We start from the raw sequence: 5,384 nt of genomic DNA on the forward strand, positions 1-5,384 counted from the left end.
ATTCGACGGTAGGGGGTTCGCGACAAGGTTTACGTGATGGTGGCTGCAAGACTGGCAAGATGATTAAGATTGGTTTTTGGAGTCTTTTTGTATATTTTTTACCACAACTCCAAATTTGTTACTCATTTGTTTGTTATTTGTTGTAGTTTGTTTCAGTTTGTATTTTCGTTGGCAAGATGATTCTTACCTATATTTGTTACCTTTTATTGAAATAAATAATATACATTATATTATGATGATGACTGAAATAAAAATAAACTTAGTTTCTCCAACAACCAATTTTATTACTATCTTTGGGGGTAGGGGTTCGCTGTCGTCTAGAAACTTTAACAGGGGTACGTGGAGCCATAAGTTTGAGAAACCCTGCCTTAGACACTTGAAAGGCACGGATGTTTTTATGTTAAAGAAAGGCATATTTTATTATTTAGGAATTTCTATACGAGCAAAACCGCGGATAAAGGTATACAAATGTCGCGAAAAAAGTTTTTACACAGGTCAAATAAACATTAAGTTAATGGCATAAAGACTTCTCAGTTTAGCTATAACGAGTATTTATTTTGAATCATTTCCCAATGACTGCTTAAAACAAAGCTACGGCGTAGCGACTTCGTAACCGCCGCGTAGCGCGCTACGCGCTACTCTAGTATAACATTTTCGGTCGTAGCGTTATATTTTCCAGACAGTTACTCGACTTTTAACAGTGATTCAATAAAATAATTCACTAATTTACAACAGAAATACAAACAAAGTCAATTATTTTCTTCATAATCTAAACTAAACCATTATATTCGAGATTTACTTCCCCATACTAAATAACATTTCCCAGCCTTATTTATTTTAATTGTATATAATTAACTCTCGCCGCCATTGTCGACTGCAAAAAGCAACCGTTCCGGGGGAATTATTAAAATTGTAAAAAAATTTGTGTTCGCTTATTATGTAAATATGCGATAACGTGTCGTAACGACCGCGCTTGTGACAGCCCACGTGAACCAGGGATACTAAACTTAGTTATCTAACTAACAAGGTTCAGTTTTGAGGCAAAACGCGAGCGATAGCATCTGTAGCAGTCAGCGCCCAAAGCATTGAGTCGCAATTATCGAATTTCACAACAAAAACTACTTTTCGATGGTTATTTTGACACGTCAAATGAATGTTGAAATTAATGTTTGATTAAATCGGTTGTTTTACTTTATTTGTGTCATGTTGTGTGCTTTAGGGTCTGACACTGTAACGTTGTGTTTTCTTCCATGACTCGAACTGCCCGAAATCCGATTAATCTAGCAATTATTTTAATATATTTTTTCAGCTGGCAACAGGAAGAGGATTGTGTTGACGGGGTCATCTCTGATTGGAGCATTTAAGTAAATCATTTTGTAGGGATGTCAGTTCAGGAATTTCTATCATGTTTCAGGGGAAATATAATTAATTTCAGACATTGGTGAATAACATTTATTTAATTTACAATCAGTCGAATCTGATACAGAATCGAAAGCTAATAACATCTAGTGATAATTTGGCATAGTAAATGTTGTTCCCACAATTGGTGGGATTCGGGGGAAATTCTTAGGGCTTTTCATAGTCCAAGCGATGTTCACTCAGGCTTTGAGAAGGGCTGTTCTGGAGTCTCCATTCCTCTTGACTTAGGCCTCCATCATGTGTGAGAGCTAGATCATTTTCCATCGAAGAAGAGACGAGGGTGGCAGCCTCCATTGTGAATTTTAGTGGCTTTTATGGCGCAAACGCAGCCCATTTAAATTTTATTTTTGTGCAGCAAGTGAACTGTAAGTAAATTTGGTTACTGAAATATTGGTTAGATTTGCTTTAGTCCACGCGGCATTATTTCTCATCCTTGTGGTTAATTTCAGCACATGAATCCTTGCATGCGGCTGAGGGTGGGAAGACCAGCGTCGAGTTAATCCTGGGCTACAGTTGATTTACTCCGGTAAGAATCATACAGATCACTTTACCTCTTTGCCACATGCTTTTGCCTTTTTGCAAGTGTCTAATCGAAGCAATTTCTTCTTCCTTCCAGCCGGTTAGGGTCATTATCATTATTAAGTTTATTAGGTTTATTAGGATTATTCTGATAATTATTTTTCATCTTTCGTTTACTTACTACAGTAAAGTAATTTGTGGCATGATGATGCCAATGATTTGGGTTTAGACCTTGTCTTTTTGCACCTCCATTTGGGAGCTTAAGGTTTAGATAAACTCTAATTTCCGGGCTAGATATTCATTTCTGTGTTCTGAGAACTAGCCAATTTTCTGTAGCATCATTGCCTTGGCTGTGCCTTCTGCAACTAGCTTTTGCCACGTCTTTTCTTCCGTTGCTGAGACCAGAAGACTGTTCTGCATCCTGTGGGACCCGCGCGGCCAGCTAAGGGTCAGCACATAGAGACGACGCCCCAGAGCATCGTGCTTGTTTCACACGTGGTCATCCTTCGGCTGCCGGACTGGTGTCACAGAGAGGTAGCTTCTGGCCAGGTCTGTAAAACATTTATGAATATTAATTAGGGAAGTTTATGATTTAAATTCAGTAGTTGAAAATTGAAATTGATGGCAAGTTAGATTTCCTTAGGGACTAACACCATTAGGCTTAAATAAATTGTGAAACTAGCATATAAGAACCGCCTTCTGCATCACACCCGCTTGCGGCTGAGCTAAAACTATCTTTGTAAATTGTCTGGTAATCTACTACAAGTGGTTTCACATATTTATATTACTTTACGCTGTATAGAGTCAAAAGAGCAATAAAGATTGTGTTTACATACTAACATTTTTCCTTTACATCCTTTAGATAGAGCCCTAATTATTCAGAGCACGCCTCCAGACAATATTTAAGCATTTTCAGTGTAGCAACAGCTACTTTCAGTTTTATTCTGTCCTTCCGCATTGCCCCTTGGCTGTTACCCACACCGGGCTTGTTTTCAGTACGGCACAAGGTGGCAATTGGCGCCCAACCGTTAATTTTGCGTTATTTTGAGTGCTTTGAGTAATTTTGGCTAATTTTTTTGTGTAGAAATCAACTGCCATCAATTTTCAATAATTAAGATTCAGTTTGTCAGGTTGAAACCAAATATTACCTTTGAATGTAGAAGTCTAGCACATTTATGCCTTATTTCATAAAAATTTCACTGTTGTAGTTATTGTGTCCACTATTTTCACCACAAATTGATATTTATTAACATTTTCATAGTAAAAGTAACCTATAACTTTGTGAAAGCGAAAGAACTTTCTTTGACAGTTATAAAGTGTCACTTCATAGCATAGCTTTCTATATACATACATACAGCTATATTTCTGATTATCTATGAAAGGAAACTTAGTTTTGTTCAACTAACTTCATTTTTTTTAAATGGTGAAAAACCCACTTTGGGAAACAAAATCATTGTGAAATATTGAATATTAAATTATAATATAATTTATGCTACAACATTATGACAAAATTATGACCTAGAATTATAAATTGTGTGTGCATAGTGCTTAGACAGTTTGTAAATTTTCTAACTGCATTTCATACCAAATAGCAGTGTATTTAAACTACTTACTACCTTTTATTTATGGCAGCATTTAATTTACTGCCATTTACTTATTAAATTACTGCCATTTTATGCAATTTAATTGTGTTTATTGCTACACTTGTGCCAGCAAACTGTGTTATTAATAAGAATTTGGGGAATGAAACATCATTCATAAATTTGCTATAGTACTTTAATAAGACTTATATTTTGTAAAATAACAAACATAAAACAATTTTATTGTTGAAACAAATTAAACAATAGCTATTAAAGTTTGTAAGCCATTAATTTCAATTCAATTTAGTACACAAACATCACTAAAATATGGAAAGAGTTATACAATTTTATTCACTTTTGAAAGATGAGTTGATTTATGAAGTAAAATTAGGTCAGAAACGCCACTTAGTACTGTTGATGGGTTGAGAAAGCAACTTAAGAAGTTATTTGTTGAATGTCCTTCGGAGGCTATATTGGAAACTGACTTTGCTGTTGATTCCGAGCTAAAAACAATTTCTGACAAGTTGATTGAACTGAGGTCATGTGTTGACAGGTATTCATCAACATCTGATAGGTACTCATTAAATAGGTCAAAGGCACTGGGTTATCATTTATATCATCGCTGTTTTAGAATAGATGTTAACTTGGATGTCGCTAAGCTTCGAGTTAAATCAGAACTTTCATCAGATTTAGAGTCACTGTTGGCTATTGTTGAAACTCCAATACCATCTTCAGGTACAAATGAGGACAACCAGATGTTTTCTTCACATTCACAACAACAATCACAACAATCACAGCAACAATTTGAGTGTTCCGGTGATAAGAATGTTTCAAAATGGGGTGTTAAATTCAATGGCATCACGGACGTCAGGTCATTCTTAGAACGCATAGGTGAACTTCAGTTGGCTTTTGGTGTTTCAGATTGTAAGTTATTCAACTCAGCGGCACAATTGTTTATCGATAAGGCACTATTTTGGTTTAGAGGGCATAAGGCAGGAAGTTTCAACCTGGAACGAATTAAAAGAGTTATTGTTGAGGGAATTTGATCCAATTGATTATGATTATAGGTTATTAAGTGAAATTCAGTCTAGAACACAGGGAGTGGACGAACCTATTCACATTTATTTTGCGGTTATGTCTTGCTTATTTTCACGTCGTAAGGTACCGCTTTCTGAGGAAGCCAAGCTAGAAATATTGCTGCATAATATTAGGCCCAGCTTTTCACAACAGCTAGCGTTGGTTAACATTACCTCAGTAGCGGAACTGAAAGAAAATTGTCGTAAGGTAGAAGCAGCGCGTCAACGAGCTGAAATGTTTTCGGAACCTTCCGCGAGGTCATCCTCGAACCTACTTGGTAGTGAGTTTTTGTATAAAGGCAAAGCCAAGCTCATAAATTCAGTTTCTGTTCCCACTGCCAAGAGTTCCGAAAGTAAATCGCAGTCATGTTTTGCTTGTGCGCAGCGTACGAACGTTTCTGTCAATGTTCCCAAACAATCGAATGTTCCATCCACGCATTCGCGGGAACCCATTTGTTATAAATGCGGCAAAACACGGCATAATTTTAGATATTGTAAGGCAAAACCAAATTCCGACAAACAAATCAGATGTTTTGCTGTGGTATGTCAAATGTCAAAAAAGCTACTTTCCAAATTGTAGTATTGTAATAAAGCTAAAAAGGCTGGTGAAATATATTACCATCTCAGAATAAATATAATTTTATTGTTAAGCTTGTTAAGCAATAAGCAACAATGACAATGTCAAAACCATAGAGCAGTAGTATATATATCATTCGTCCACATCCATAAAAGCTACGACATTTCTTCGATAAGCCGACGTGGTTTCGTGACGGTGCGGCCACTGCGCCTT

At 36.3% G+C, this 5,384-nt stretch overlaps 2 long non-coding RNA genes across 2 annotated transcripts; one reads left to right on the forward strand and one right to left on the reverse strand.

The window, feature by feature from the left end:
- The first annotated feature begins 1,305 nt into the window (after positions 1-1,305).
- Positions 1,306-2,773, forward strand: LOC141434633 (uncharacterized). Its single transcript, XR_012452074.1, has 2 exons — positions 1,306-1,784; positions 1,869-2,773. It is a non-coding gene; the product is annotated as an uncharacterized lncRNA (long non-coding RNA).
- LOC141434634 (uncharacterized) lies at positions 1,439-3,272 on the reverse strand. Its single transcript, XR_012452075.1, has 2 exons — positions 3,087-3,272; positions 1,439-2,489 (listed from the first exon to the last, which is right to left on the reverse strand). It is a non-coding gene; the product is annotated as an uncharacterized lncRNA (long non-coding RNA).
- Positions 3,273-5,384: the final 2,112 nt, after the last annotated feature.

Source organism: Choristoneura fumiferana, chromosome 14, assembly GCF_025370935.1.
Source record: "Choristoneura fumiferana chromosome 14, NRCan_CFum_1, whole genome shotgun sequence".
NCBI lineage: Eukaryota > Metazoa > Arthropoda > Insecta > Lepidoptera > Tortricidae > Choristoneura > Choristoneura fumiferana.